The following is a 16,578-nucleotide window of genomic DNA, read 5'->3' as shown; positions in this document are numbered from 1 at the left end:
AAAATAACTGATGGCTGATCAGGAACAAGATGGACACCTAAGTTTCCAACGTTTCTTGTAATCATTAAATCGACTTATTGTTACATGCATTTAAAAGACTTTATACCCTACGATGAAGTTCATTTTATTAAGAGCTGACCTACAAATTACAAAAATTTTGAAATACTGTGCGAAGAATTGGCAAGCATTTAAAACTCTTTTTGGCACACACTGAAGTTATACTCTACTAGCCATTAAAATCGCTACATCAAGAAGAAATGCAGATGATAAACGGGTATTCATTGGACAAATATATTGTACTAGAACTGATATGTGATTACATTTTCACGCAATTTGGGTGCATAGATCCTGAGAAATCAGTACCCAGAACAACCACCTCTGGCCGTAATAACGGCCTTGATACGCCTGGGCATTGAGTCAAACAGAACTTGGATGGCGTGTACACGTACAGCTGCCCATGCAGCTTCAAAACCATACCACAGTTCATCAAGAGTAGTGACTGCCGTATTGTGACGATCCAATTGCTCGGCCACCATTGACTATACATTTTTAATTGGTGAGAGATCTGGAGAATGTCCTGGCCAGGGCAATAGTCGAACATTTTCTGTATCCAGAAAGGCCCGTACAGGACCTGCAACATGCGGTCGTGCATTATCCTGCTGAAATGTAGGGTTTCGCAGGGATCGAATGAAACGGTAGAGCCACGGGTCGTAACACATCTGAAATGTAACGTCCACTGTTCAAAGGGCCGTCAGTGCGAACAAGAGGTGACCGAGACGTGTAACCAATGGCACCCCATAACATCACGCCGTGTGATACGCCAGTATGGCGATGACGAATACACGCTTCCAATGTGCGTTCACCGCAATGTCGCCAAACACGGATGCGACCATCATGATGCTGTAAACAGAACCTTGATTCATCAGAAAGAATCACGTTTTGCCATTCGTGCACCCAGGTTCGTCGTTGAGTACACCACCGCAGGCGCTCCTGTCTGAGATGCAGCCATGGTCTCCGAGCTGATAGTCCATGCTGCTGAAAACGTCGTCGAACTGTTCGTGGAGATGGTTGTTGTCTCGCAAACGTCCCCATCTGTTGACTCAGGGATCGAGACGTGGCTGGACGATCCGTTACAGCCATGCGGGTAAGATGCCTGTCATCTCCACTGCTAGAGATACGAGGCCGTTGGAATCCAGCACGGCGTTCCGTATTACCCTCCTGAACCCACCGAGTCTATATTTAGCTGGCAGTCATTGGATCTCGACCAACGCGAGCAGCAATTTCGCGATACGATAAACTGCAATCGCGATAGGCTACAATCCGACCTTTATCAAAGTCGGAAACGTGATGGTACGCATTTCTCCTCCTTACACGAGGCATCGCAACAACGTTTCACCAGGCAACGCCGGTCAGTTGCTGTTTGTGTATGAGAAATCGGTTGGAAACTTCCCTCATGTCAGCTAGTTGTAGGTGTCGCCACCGGCGCCAACCTAGTGTGAATGCTGTGAAAAGCTAATCATTTGCATATCACAGCATCTTCTTCCTGTCGGTTAAATTTCGCGTCTGTAGCACGTCAGCTTTGTGGTGTAGCAATTTTAATGGCCAGTAGTGCAGAACTGGTCTCTCATTGGACACTCTTTCCACGTTTTGAGGGCGTCGATGCCGAGACTTCGTTCTCTGTGTGACATTTTCCAAATAATACACCATGCCATCATGAAGTATGAATACGTTATACCACGTAATTGTTAATAAATTTTGTGGCTTATGCATATAAATTTACGTCTTTTCACTATTATATGACCAAAGACTGAGGACGTCAGTAGTGATAAAATGTTTACTTAACATAGCTAATTTACATCGCCTTAGTCCGTAGTGCAACACATGAGGAACGTGCTGAAGTATAAACTTCCTCTCTCTCAGTTGTCGAGAGTTGCTTCAGGTGACACATCTGTGGTATTAGACGTAATGCAAGCAAACCCATTGACATGATTTCCATTTTTTCGCTTAAGAGGTTTCGAGTGCTTGCTTTCAGTAGTACTGCTTGCCGCAAATGTTTGACAATATTGAGGCACACCTTCGTTAAACACGATCTCTATTCCGGTTATGGGTGTTTAAAATATTTAACCAAAATATAAATTTCATTTATAAATGCTTCATTTTACATATATGCGAGTGCTTACCTTACAGTCCGGTGCACTGTCAACACAGAGTTCCTGTAGCTGTCACACCCATGGCACAAGCAACTGCAGTATCAAATCACTGTCAGCTTCCACAACCTTCGTATACACTTGAAATACTTCTAGAAAATAAATTGTCAGCTACCTGATAATCCCAGTTCCAAAACAAGTGTATTTGTCCGAATTCACGTAAAACTTCAGCAATTTGTATATGCTGCATAAACACGGATTTTAGCATGACACACAAAGTAATCCTGAGGGTCTCAGTAAGCTGCTTCAAAGTAAAACACTGCACGATGTAAAAAACTGCTCACATATGGGATGCAGATATCTCGTTCTGGGCCCGCAACAGTGTGGTGCCTGGGGGACGAATGACGTGACGTGCAACAGAGCCGCACAGGTGCCCAACTGGACTTGGGTTCTGACAGGGCATCTTACGGCCTAGCGGACCGCGACGCAGCTTGCCCTCCTGACCGGACAGCTTGAGTTGAGGCTCGTCTGTCAGTCATAGCTGCGGTCCTCAATGCACGCTTCTGCTCCCAATAGATCCTACAAAACTTCTTATGTCAAAATACCATTAATCTTCCTTCCAGACAACACAGTAACCATCCTGACAGCCAGTATATATTAACAAAAATGGTAGAAAATGTTCTACATCTACATCTACATCTACATTGATACTCCGCAAGCCACCCAACGGTGTGTGGCGGAGGGCACTTTACGTGCCACTGTCATTACCTCCCTTTCCTGTTCCAGTCGCGTATGGTTCGCGGGAAGAACGACTGTCTGAAAGCCTCCGTGCGCGCTCTAATCTCTCTAATTTTACATTCGTGATCTCCTCGGGAAGTATAAGTAGGGGGAAGCAATATATTCGATACCTCATCCAGAAACGCACCCTCTCGAAACCTGGCGAGCAAGCTACACCGCGATGCAGAGCGCCTCTCTTGCAGAGTCTGCCACTTGAGTTTATTAAACATCTCCGTAACGCTATCACGGTTACCAAATAACCCAGTGACGAAACGCGCCGCTCTTCTTTGGATCTTCTCTATCTCCTCCGTCAACCCGACCTGGTACGGATCCCACACTGATGAGCAATACTCAAGTATAGGTCGAACGAGTGTTTTGTAAGCCACCTCCTTTGTTGATGGACTACATTTTCTAAGCACTCTCCCAATGAATCTCAACCTGGTACCCGCCTTACCAACAATTAGTTTTATATGATCATTCCACTTCAAATCGTTCCGTACGCATACTCCCAGATATTTTACAGAAGTAACTGCTACCAGTGTTTGTTCCGCTATCATATAATCATACAATAAAGGATCCTTCTTTCTGTGTATTCGCAATACATTACATTTGTCTATGTTAAGGGTCAGTTGCCACTCCCTGCACCAAGTGCCTATCCGCTGCAGATCTTCCTGTATTTCGCTACAATTTTCTAATGCAGCAACTTCTCTGTATACTACAGCATCATCCGCGAAAAGCCGCATGGAACTTCCGACACTATCTACTAAGTCATTTATATATATTGTGAAAAGCAATGGTCCCATAACACTCCCCTGTGGCACGCCAGAGGTTACTTTAACGTCTGTAGACGTCTCTCCATTGATAACAACATGCTGTGTTCTGTTTGCTAAAAACTCTTCAATCCAGCCACACAGCTGGTCTGATATTCCGTAGGCTCTTACTTTGTTTATCAGGCGACAGTGCGGAACTGTATCGAACGCCTTCCGGAAGTCAAGAAAAATAGCATCTACCTGGGAGCCTGTATCTAATATTTTCTGGGTCTCATGAACAAATAAGGCGAGTTGGGTCTCACACGATCGCTGTTTCCGGAATCCATGTTGATTCCTACATAGTAGATTCTGGGTTTCCAGAAATGACATGATACGCGAGCAAAAAACATGTTCTAAAATTCTACAAGAGATCGACGTAAGAGATATAGGTCTATAGTTTTGCGCATCTGCTCGACGACCCTTCTTGAAGACTGGGACTATCTGTGCTCTTTTCCAATCATTTGGAACCCTCCGTTCCTCCAGAGACTTGCGGTACACGGCTGTTAGAAGGGGGGCAAGTTCTTTCGCGTACTCTGTGTAGAATCGAATTGGTATCCCGTCAGGTCCAGTGGACTTTCCTCTATTGAGTGATTCCAGTTGCTTTTCTATTCCTTGGACACTTATTTCGATGTCAGCCATTTTTTCGTTTGTGCGAGGATTTAGAGAAGGAACTGCAGTGCGGTCTTCCTCTGTGAAACAGCTTTGGAAAAAAGTGTTTAGTATTTCAGCTTTACGCGTGTCATCCTCTGTTTCAATGCCATCATCATCCCTTAGTGTCTGGATATGCTGTTTCGAGCCACTTACTGATTTAACGTAAGACCAGAACTTCCTAGGATTTTCTGTCAAGTCGGTACATAGAATTTTACTTTCGAATTCAATGAACGCTTCACGCATAGCCCTCCTTACGCTAACTTTGACATCGTTTAGCTTCTGTTTGTCTGAGAGGTTTTGGCTGCGCTTAAACTTGGAGTGGAGCTCTCTTTGCTTTCGCAGTAGTTTCCTAACATTGTTGTTGTACCACGGTGGGTTTTTCCCGTCCCTCACAGTTTTACTCGGCACGTACCTGTCTAAAACGCATTTTACGATTGCCTTGAACTTTTTCCATAAACACTCAACATTGTCAGTGTCGGAACAGAAATTTTCGTTTTGATCTGTTAGGTAGTCTGAAATCTGCCTTCTATTACTCTTGCTAAACAGATAAACCTTCCTCCCTTTTTTTATATTCCTATTAACTTCCATATTCAGGGATGCTGCAACGGCCTTATGATCACTGATTCCCTGTTCTGTACATACAGATTCGAAAAGTTCGGGTCTGTTTGTTATCAGTAGGTCCAATATGTTATCTCCACGAGTCGGTTCTCTGTTTAATTGCTCGAGGTAATTTTCGGCTTTGTATCATCATCCTTGTGCAAATCCAGGGTATATCGAAAAGAATCATCCGATTTGTCATGTCTATGTACCTGAAACCAGTAATCATATGCAATGAATTTTTTTTTTTTTTTTTGGTGAATGGTAAACTCAGAAAGGTTTTTTCATACCTTTTCATAGATGTTCAATATACTCCTATACTCCCCTTGAGATGCATGGCATATGTCAGTGCGGTATTCATATTGTCCCCATACTGCAGCGAGCTTGTCTTGAGCTACAGCTTCCACGGCTAAAGTCGTTCGAATAAGTATCCTACTACGGCGAAATAAAGTTCTCAAGCATATCGAGATATGTACTTCCTGTAACAGTTGCGGATACAGTCGATATCTGTGTCAGACACTTGGGAACGGCCCAGCAGTTTGCCTTTACACAACCTGTTTCTTGGAATTTTTCATGCCATCATCTAATACTCTAGGCTGTAGGAGGATCTGCAGCAAACCTGGTATGAAAGTCATGCTGAATAGTTATTACTGACCCGCACTGTGCAAAATGCTTTCTGCTGTCCCGAATCCATTTTTACTTGAACTGAAGTGGGTGCACAGTGCTGCTACCTAGCGAGAACCGTGTAAAAACTAGAGAGTTTGCTCTTTCCAACAGTATGTTGTCCACGCACATATCTCAAATACCATAATAGTTATGATTTTTTTAAATCGGATAATTCATTTTGATACACCCTGTATTTATGAAGCGAACAACACATTCCCGATAACCTGTTACCCTCTCAGAACTCGTTTAAAAATATACTGTTAGTGTTCATTTTATTGGAAATTATTTGTTCGTATCTAGATTCTAGATTAAATTTCGAGGTTCGTAGCCGTTTGTTTAGTGTACGCTTCGTGACAGCAAATCGCTCGATTTGCTGAGCGATAAATGAAGTTTGTTGCGCAAGGAAAGACGCTCGATTCTTGTCAAATGTTGCCTGCTTCGCGACGGGCAGCCTTCTTGAAGTTGCTTCTGCTATATCTACTACTTCCTTATGACATAATTTTTTCGAAGATGGAAATAGTACCAACTCCCAGATATGACCCAGTGGTTGTTGATTTTTGAGCACAAGCAACGGAGATGATGGAGTAGACTCGCATGGTAACACAATGAGAATATCTTTTAATGTAGGGGCTGATGACCTCAGATGTTAAGTCCCATTAGTGCTCAGAGCCATTTGAACCATTTTATTTTAATGTGTGAACGTCTGTTGTTCACGTTCTGAAGGATTGGATTGAGCGAAATAAAAGCAGGTCTAATTTTCTGTCTTGGTAAAGTGTGTAATCAAATAGATAAGCGAAATTGTGGATCGTTATCAGAAATGAGTTTATTGATATGACCATCTTCTCGTGGAAAATTATTGACAAAAGCTTAGGTAGCATTTTATCAGTAGCTCTACTCAACGGAGGGAATGAAACGAATTTTGAAGTCACTCCAACACCAACCAAAGATGTATGAAAATTCATTGAGTGATCTAACAAGAGGTCCTAACAGGACAACTGCAGCCTACTCTTTTACGAGTAGTTCAGAAATAATTATGGGAAATGATGGAGCTCGATGTGTAATGGTCGAGGGCTTGGCTTTCTGACACAATTTGCATTTTGTTAAATCTCTCTCTATTCTTTTCTGCGTATTGTTAAAGAAATAAGTTGTACGGTACCAAATAAGCTAATTTACAAATCATTGGGTATGCTCACAACCCAAAGAGAGTCCGTACGTGTTTTGAAAAGAATGTTGTTACATACCATATAATAGTGTATTATTGCAGTGTTTGGCAAGTCATATCATTCACATTTTACATCTTTCCTGATGATTTCTTCATCCTGTTCCCGCGCTATGTCGCGTAAAGAAGAAGAGATATGGCTTTCAAAGGCTACCTGCCATGTATACAACAAACTGAAGTTTTTTTCCAAATCGTTTTCAGAAGTGTTCAATAGGAGCACGTTATAAAGTATCCTGTACAACATTTTGAGTACCAGGAATCTGTACAACAGTAAAGTTAAACTCCTGTAAATACAAAGACCATCGTTTCAGACGGTCATGGATTAGTTTAGATGACATTAAAAGTTGGAGTGCTCGACGATCAGTGTACACCTTAGTATGTTTCCAAAATAAGAAGAACTGAAATGTAGAAAATGCCCAAATAATTGCCAGTGCTTTCAACTTCATTACAGAATAACTTCTTTCGTATTTAGACAAGACGCTCCTGGCAAAGGTTACACTACTCTGCAAACTAACAGCATTCTCTTAAAATTCTTGGAATAGATGAGCGCCCAACCCAATTTTTAACAAGTCCGTTGATAAGCAAATCTCTCGGGACAAATCGGGATGAGCAAGTACTGCAGTATTAAGAAGTGCATCTTTCAAACTTTGAAATTCTGAACTTGTTCATCCCAGTGTCAAAGCTGTTTTTCCCAGTAAATGAACATAATTTATGAGTGCCAATAATGTCCATATTTAAAAATGGCGATAAAAATGTGCGAAACCAGGGAAACTTCGAATTTGACGTTTTGTGGAAGGAAGGGGGATTGCCCTTATTGCTTCAAGTTTCTCTTGCTCCGGTTCAGTACCTCCTGATGAAATTATATGACCAAGAATGTTATTCTTGTTTTCCAGACTCTGATTTTTCCAAGTTGACAGTGATTCCTGGGTCTTCAAAAATTTGCAATAACTTTCTCAAAATACGGTTATACTGTGACCAAAACTCTTCTGCTACAAGTATATCGTCAACATAGGGTGTTATAAGTCAATTCAAGTACTCAGATAAAATAGTGTTCAAACCTCGAATAAAGGCAGTTGACGAGATTTTGAGGCTTTAAGGTTTACGAAACTGGAAGCACACACCATAACATAAGGGAGCAGTATATTTTCTACAGTCTGAGTGTAACTCTATTTGCCAAAAACTCACGTTAAGTCTACAGAATATAATAGGAATTTTGCGAAAGTTCCTCTAATGTTTATGGTCTATGTTTTTCTGTTGAAATAACAGTGTTAATCTGTCTAGAACTTAATACAATTGTAATCGAACAACCTTTCTTCTTCACGATATGTAATGGGCTGTTATATGGACTGACTGCAGGTTCTATGATTCCCTGTTCTACGTGGACTGAAGTTTTACCTCCATTCCTTCTTTGTACCAAGCTGGGATGATGCATGGTTTAATGCCAACTTATTGTGCTCTGGACACCTGGAATTTATATTGAAAAGTCTTAATAGTGGCATAGAGAGTTTGCATGATGTGTGAAAACAATGGAATGTGTGCGCAAAATGTCAAGAAGGTCCTTTCTGTCAGTTTCTTTACATTGCTCTACTCTATTCACTTTTTTCTGAATGACACTCTGTATATCGATTTCCTGATCCATTTCATCGCAAAACGTATATGCACATCTTGTGTCATTTCGAAAGTATTCTAATGGAATTTGCAGTGCACTATCTGTCAGAAAACGAACAATTTATTTTTTCTTCTTGTTTAGAGATCGAGTTCTGAAATGCTAATGGAACTGTCCTACGTTCCGCTTCCATTCCAATTTCTGGGTCATTGAAATTCAAAATGACTTTGTATTTGTTTAAAAAATCTACTCCTAACATTATCTCAGTTGACAACAAAGGAACAATCAAGAAATTCATCGAAAACTTACAGCCTTGACACAAAAAGTCTAAATAGGTTTGATGCTTCACGTCAACACCTTTCCCAGGAATCACTCCTCGTATTTTAATCTCATGTGAAGGCAAAGTCGGACAATCTATTGTTGTCCCACATTTGTGGAATGCAATGTCGTTGATCACAGAAATAGGACTACCAGATTCAAGGACAGCGGAAATAATAGTGTAATGACTGAAATGTGTGTTATTGGATGTACTACAGAGTTTTTTTTTTGTCATCTGTCCCCTCCAATAAAATGTCTCTAATGTCTTCAAAACGAACAAAAGTAAAAGCATTGGCAGCGGCGTGTTCTATGCGATCCACAATGTTGTTTGCTGCCAGAGTCGCGAGTCGTTGTCTTTTATTGTTTCCCCGTCGTTGATTATGTCTTCGCTTTGGCGATCTGACTTCAATTATTTCTATCTGTGGCGCTGGGTCTGCCATTCGAGAATTTTGCCACTTGGAATTATAACGTTGATTACTGTGACTGTGTTGGTTGCTATTTGAGTAGTTGTTGTCGTGCCATGTATTTTGCGGGTTTGATCTACCTCTATCGTGCCCATGAGAATTTGCACGATTACTGTCTGAGTTAGAGTACTGTCTGTGATTAATTTGACTGTTATGATACCGCCTGTACTCATTGCTGTAATTCCTGTGATATATATGTATTTGCAAATTTAATAGTGGCAGCTATTTATTTACAGCTCGTACAAAATATATACGTGTTTCAAAGTTTTACTGGCCTTCAAAGTAATCGCCAGCACCATGTATAACCCTTTGCCAGAGATATGGAAGTCGTAGGGTACTCTTAGCAGTGGCAGTTGTGTTGACAGTTCGAGCGGCGCGGTATATTGCCCGACGAATTTGTAGCAGTTCTGAAGCGAATGCCGTGAAGTTTTTCCTTCAATTTAGAAGTCGAGTTCAACTCACGAGGGCTTAAGTCAGGGGAGTGCAGTAGGTGGTATAGCACTTAGCAGTCCCATCAGTCAAAGAAATCAGTAACATCTTGCAAAGTACGTGCTTGAGCATTGTCCTGCAAAATGATGGCCAGGTCCTGAAAAAAGTGTTATCATTTCTGTCTCTAAGCTGGTCGTAGATTGTGTTTCAAAAATTAACGGCGTAGAGACAGTATCCTACGACTTCCACATCGCTGGCAACGGGTTATACACACTGCTGGTGATTACTTTGAAGTCAGTAAAACTTCGAAACAAGTATCTATGCCCTCATTTACAATACATCTTTCTTCATCTAACAGATACAATCACAAGTCAACACAGCCCTACTTAATACGTTCATCACCTACCACACTTCAACTAAGAAAGCATCAGCCTGTGCAGAGACAAAGACTGTGCCACAACAAGACTAAGAATATTTATCAGTAACCTAACTTGCGCTCTCTCTCTCTCTGACGTGCATATCGATAACTTACCAAAATCAAAATGACATGCACACCTTACAAGATTTGTAGAGATACACTCAACACTTTTGGATGCATACATTTGAGTTCTAAAGTATACGATGCTACTAGATTTTATCTATTTCTGGGTTTCTCAAAAACTGTAATGATTCATTACATATCCAGTTACAAGCTATCTAGTTTTGTACGTGGTGCGATTTGCATAAAAAATTTCTTTGTTGCAATATTAGCAGTCGAGGTATGCCACTTGAAGGTAATTGCACGTGATGACCAGAAGCTCGAATCTCATTCAAACAACAGACTTGCCTTTCTTAATTTATACTTGAAATGATAAAAGAAACATAAGGCACAAAAAATTATTCCATTCTGATTAAAGAAGTAAAAAAGAAAACAGTTATATATCATCATAAGCAATATTATGGTAGGTCATAGTTCCAGTAGTCTCATCTATACAATACTCTACATATCTTACTAGTAGACTGAGTTCGATATTTCGATATTTAATAATCGGAGCTGAAAACATTGCTTTCATGGTACTTTGTTTAAAAACTGTAACAGATTTTGTCTACAAAAAGACTGACTTGAAAGTACCCAATTGGTTCCAAAGTAATGTCATGATACAAATAATAGCACAGACTCTTTTCTTACAACCTCTGACCTTATTAAACCACAGCAATGTCCGTGTTTCTGTCAGAAACAGGATTTTATGAAAACCAATAAAAAACACCTGCCGCTGAATTGTGTTCTTGTTGCCCTTTGGAAGCTTTCGGATGAGTTGCTTCGCTCTTTCTTTAGTTAAGAGATTCATGACTTTTTATAATTGAGCAGCTGAAAGCAGCCAGCGGCACAAACAAATATTTTTAGGTCGAATTCGGTCATGGCAGATCTAGCTAAAGGGAAGGTTTAAATTATGTGTGATAAACTAAGGAATAAGCCTGACTTGTGTATTCAATAAGAAAAGCAAATTATATACAATTTTTTGTTTTACAATGGAATTAATGTTTTGAATCTCTAAAGCACCAATGAGAAGAGTGAATTAAAACAATGTTTTAGTTACGAAATGACTGAGAAAGCCAATGCTACTGCTGTGGTCGTGGTTTCAGTCTGAAGACTGGTTTCATGCATACTAGTCCATCCTGTGCAAGGCTCTTTGTCTCTGAATAACTGCCACAACACTCTTCCATTTGGACCTGCTTACTATACTCAAGCTTTGGTTTCCTCTATAACTTTTACCCCACACTTCCGCTCATTATCCAATTAACAATTCCTTACTTCTTCATACTGTGTCCTTTTAACCAGACCTTTCTTTTACTCGACTTGTGCGATAAATTTCTTTCTTCCCCAATTCGATTCAGTACCTCGTCAATTGTAATTAGATCTACCCAACTAATTTTCAGCAATTTTCTATATCACCACACTTCAGAAAATTCTGTTCTCTTATTCTTTGAACAGCTTACCGCCAACGTTTCACTTCAGCAGAAATCAAATGTCTCCAAAAACAAATTCCAAACACTTCCACTGATATTAAATGTTATCAAATTCCTCTCTTCGCAAATGCTTTTCCCAATATTGCCATTCGGCGTTTTATATCCTCTCTACTTGGGCTATTATTAGAGATTTAGTCATTTTGTTACCCATATAGCAGAACCCATCCGCCATCTTTAGCGTCTCATCTCCTAACATAATTCCAACAATATAGCCTGATTTAATTCGACTTCATTCCAGTGCTGATTACTTCCGTTGATATTCGTCTTATAATCTCTTTTCAAGGCACTATCCATTCTATTCAACGGCTCTTCCAAGTTCTTTGCCGTCTCTGCGAGAATTACAATTTCATCAGCTAATTTCAAAGTTTTTGTTTCTTCCACTTCAACTTTAATTCCCTTTCCAGTTTCTTCTTTTGTTCTTTCACAGCTTGCTGAAAAATCATATTCAATAACATCTATGATACGCTACAGTTCTGCCTCATTTCCTTCGCAACTACTGCTTTCTTTTCATGTTATGACTACAGGCTGAATTCAGATCAAATTGTAAGTAACGTTCAACTGCCTGTATTTCATTCCTGCTACTTTCATAATTTCTAAGAGTGTATTATAATCCACGTTCTCGAAACATTTTCTTAAATCTAAGAATTCTGTACACCTAGGTTTGCCCTTCTTGAAAATACCTTCTGCGATAAGTCTTCGGGTCAGCATTGCCTCGCATGTTCCTACACTTCTCTGGAAACAGTACTGATCTTCGTGTTAGTCGACTTCTCCTATTTTTTCCATTCTTTTGTAAATAACTGGTGGCAGTATTTTAAAACTATGACTTTATTAAAGTAATGGTTCGGGTATATTCACACCTGCCTACATCTGCTTTATTTGCTATTTTTGTATTATTACGTTCTCCAAAAAATCTGAAGGTATTTCGCCGGTTTCACATGTCTTCCACACCAGGAGGAATAATTTTGTCATTGCTGGGGCTCCCTAGAATCTCAATAATAATGTGAGGATTTTGTCTCCCCCCAAAGGTTTTATTTCCACTTAGTTCTTTCAGTACTCTGTCAAATTCTTCTCACGGTATCATGTTAATTGTGACATCTTGAGCCATCGCCTCTTCTCCTTCTATAACACTTTCCTAAAGTTTGTTTCCCTGATATAGTCACTCTATACATTTCTACCACCTCTCTGTTTTCCCTTCCTTGCTTATTACTGTTGCCATTTAAGTTCCTAATATTCTTACAGGTTCTTCAGTTTTCTCAAAGTTCTTCTTAATTTTCCTATAGGTGGCGTCTGTCATTCCCCTAATCAGGCATCCTTCTATAGTCTTGCATTTTTTCTCTGGATCTTTCTGTAGCCGTTTTGAACTTCCTCTCAGGCTAAATTTGTATTCCCTTCCAGCCTCTTCATTTGCTGCGTTTTATATTTTGTCATTATTCAATTAAATTCAATTCCTCGTGAGTTACCCAAGGATTCCTGCTAAGCCTTGTCTTCTTACCGGTGTGATGCTAGGCTGCCTTTCCTATTTCATCATTCGAAGCTACCCATTCTTCTACTATGATAATCTTTTCCCTGTTTCACTCCAACGTTGTCTAATGCTCCCCTGTAACTTTCATGAACCTCTGGTTCCTTCTGTTTATTCTGGCCTCATCTCCTTAATTTCCTATATTTTTTCAGTTTCAGTTTTAATTTGCAGTTTATAACCAATAAAGTATGATCAGATTCCACATCTACCCTGTAAACTTCTATAATTGTAGACACAGGTTCGAAATCTTCGCCACCCATTACGATTAAATTATCATCCCTCTTAAATTTATGATTAATTTCCTTTTTTCCCACACATTCGTTTAATCTCTTTAGGATCTGTGGATTTAGTTGGCACACAAATTTGTATTATTTTGCTGAGTGCCAGCTTTGCATCTGTCTTGATTATGACAATGCGTTCACTGCATTGCTCATAGCAGCTCACCCACATTCCTATTTTCTTATTCATTATTAGGACCTTTCCTACATTATCTCTGTTCAAATCTCTGTCGATGACCGTGCCATGACCTAATTAAGAGACGCTCACGCCCAGAGGAGACAATCACATGATACATTAACTGAGCTGTTTCAGAAAAGTTGATTTACTTGCTAGGAATAGTCTGCATTTTTAAATCATGTTTTTCAGTCAGGCAGACAAAAATGAGTTCCCCCAAGTGGTTATGACTGCAGCTCAGACTGACATTCCAGCAAATCAAGATGGTACATTGAGAGAAATTCTAGAGAGTTAGGACACACTGTGGTCAGCTCAAATAGTGATGTATACCAAAATTTAGGAAATAAAGTTAGCAAGCCTACCAGTTGGCAAATTAACTGATGAGGTTGTAGCAATACACCAATTGCAAGCTGCGCTATCAACAACTGTTTGTCAACTTTCATAAAAAGTAAATAACATAGCTTCAGAACAAAAGACAATTGTACTTGAACAATTCGTAATATGAGACAACTTGGAGACGCATTTGCGGCTTGGATGTCTGAAAAAGACACAGAAATTATCGAATCTGTTGCTGTGAAATTCCAAGCAACAGTTTGCCTTACAACAAATTAAGTCAACTGAATAGGACTGTCCAATTAGTCTAACTAAGACTGAATTATGTAACATTAAAAATGGTAATGGAGCCAGTGATAATGGAATCATCTGAATTAAAGGTCAGGGTGCATGTCAATCAATCAGTAGCACGCTGCTCGTATGATATGCGTCCGCAGCTCGTGGTTTAGTGGTTAGCGTTGCTGCCTCTGGATCATGTGGTCCCAGGTTCGATTCCCAGCAGAGTTGGGGTTTTTCTCCCCCCAGCGACTAAGTTTTATGCGTTTTCCTCATCATTTCATCATCATTCGGAAAAATGACAGGACTGGACAGTGAACAGATTGAGAAACTGCACGGGCGCTGATAACTATGCCGTTGAGTGCCCTGCAAGCCTAAATCATCATCACCATCGTAAGATATGTACAATTCCAAATTGACTTCTAACAGGCAGCACCAATTGCAGTTTGAACGATGGCTCAGTTATTGCATGAATTGCCATGTACTACAGGGAATGCACTGATTCTTCTTCACTACTTGAAGAAAATTTTACTAAACATGAACAGATTCCAGAGTTTTTAATGAAGAGGAAGGTCACAGCACAAAGTATTATCATGCATCTCGTTTGATGTACGAGATGGGTTTCGTAAATAGGCGTATTTTTGAAGATAATGCTCCCTGGGCTACAAAGGTAGCCAAGTACTGCCAAATGTATGATGAATTTAAAAAGCCTTTCTTGGCAAAATGTTGGTCTACATGAACACAAAAACAATTCCGTAAGGAAGATTTCAACCCAAAACATTTATCATCTGACAGGGAAGCCTAAAAATGTACTTTGAGGAGTATATCTACAAGACAAGAAATTACTCAAGGTAAAATCGCCAGTCCACATACAAGAAAAACCGTTGAATGTATCAGAGTTCAATTTAGACGAATTCATGGCAATCTTTGATTCAAACGATTTAATTTATTGACAGCTGTGAGCAATAACAACAACAATAATCAAAATAGATCAGCTGATTATCTGGATGTGAACCGTCCCACATGTCACATAGAGAAATAAGCCAATGCATCAGATAAACAGTGCAACAATACCAATAAAAGTAATTCTTCTGCTAAGAATGAGACAGAAGCAAAGGTGCAGTTCTTATTACATGAAAAACAACCATAATCAATGGTAAACTAGACAAAAAACCATCATACTCACGAAAACTATTAAAATCTATCCCCTGAGAGTAATGTTGACGGAAACAATCATCTGTCCTACTCTGAGCAGGAAAGCTAGTTGTTACTTCAGTATCCCCCGGTATAAAGGTTGTGAATCGGAGTATGGACTGTACTCTGATAATTCCATTAATTTAATACACTGTAATAATGCGACTGACATTAAAGATGAGTTCTGCTATAATGCCAATCAGTGTCGCAATCAATATTCCACAGTATCACGATTGGCAATTATTGCACATGGGGGCAGTATTTCACTTACCATAATTTTCGTTACAGGTTATGCTCTTAACTTGGTCCACACTAACCTGTTCAACAGTGTATGTTAAAATGTGAAGGTGCCCACCGCACCCATCCATAACAGCAAGCTTTTGGATGTTGTAGGCACCAGATCTCGAAACATAAAAATATAGGCATGCTAAAATGGTTGTACCTAGTCATTGACTGTTTGGTGGTGGACTGTTTACTAGGCATAGAATTCCTGTAGGGTGAGGGTGCGAAAGTCGTCTTTTCTGCAGGGAAATACTACTTTCTTGTTGATCATATCGAAGTATTTGTGGATTTGTCGACCATGGTAAAATTAGCCAAGGCATCAAAGTTAAATTTATGAGCAGTGAGAGTTAATGTAGAAATAAATAGTATTATGATACAATTGCTGTTCCTTGTGCAAAAGAACACATTCTCAGTAAAATAATGAGTTCATATATTTGAGCCTTAAACAGTGGTCTGATTTAACAATGATTTTGTTGCAGTATTCAGATGATTGTGAAGAAAAATAGTGTGTAGATTGAGGCTATGAATGCCACCTAGATGGCATCCATAGTTCTTCATAAAATGCAGGACTGAAACATAATATAACCATCCATAAGCACTTATTGTTGTGCAGTAAGTGCAGTGGTAAAACTTGGAGGAAATGTTAGAATCGTTTCGGATGTCAGACATATTACCAAAATGGCTCTGCCTGTCTAGATCGTATAAGGAAATATAGAATAAAGGAACGAGAAATTCTGTCGGGTTAAATTTCTAATTGGCAAGATTTACACAGCTCTTACTGGCAGATTCAAGCTGAGGAGTCAAGGAAAGATACCATTTTTACCTGTGCAG

This window comes from Schistocerca serialis, chromosome 9, assembly GCF_023864345.2.
Source record: "Schistocerca serialis cubense isolate TAMUIC-IGC-003099 chromosome 9, iqSchSeri2.2, whole genome shotgun sequence".
In the NCBI taxonomy this organism is placed as follows: domain Eukaryota; kingdom Metazoa; phylum Arthropoda; class Insecta; order Orthoptera; family Acrididae; genus Schistocerca; species Schistocerca serialis.
The sequence above is the reverse complement of the archived record's forward strand: the minus strand, read 5'-3'. Positions refer to the sequence as shown.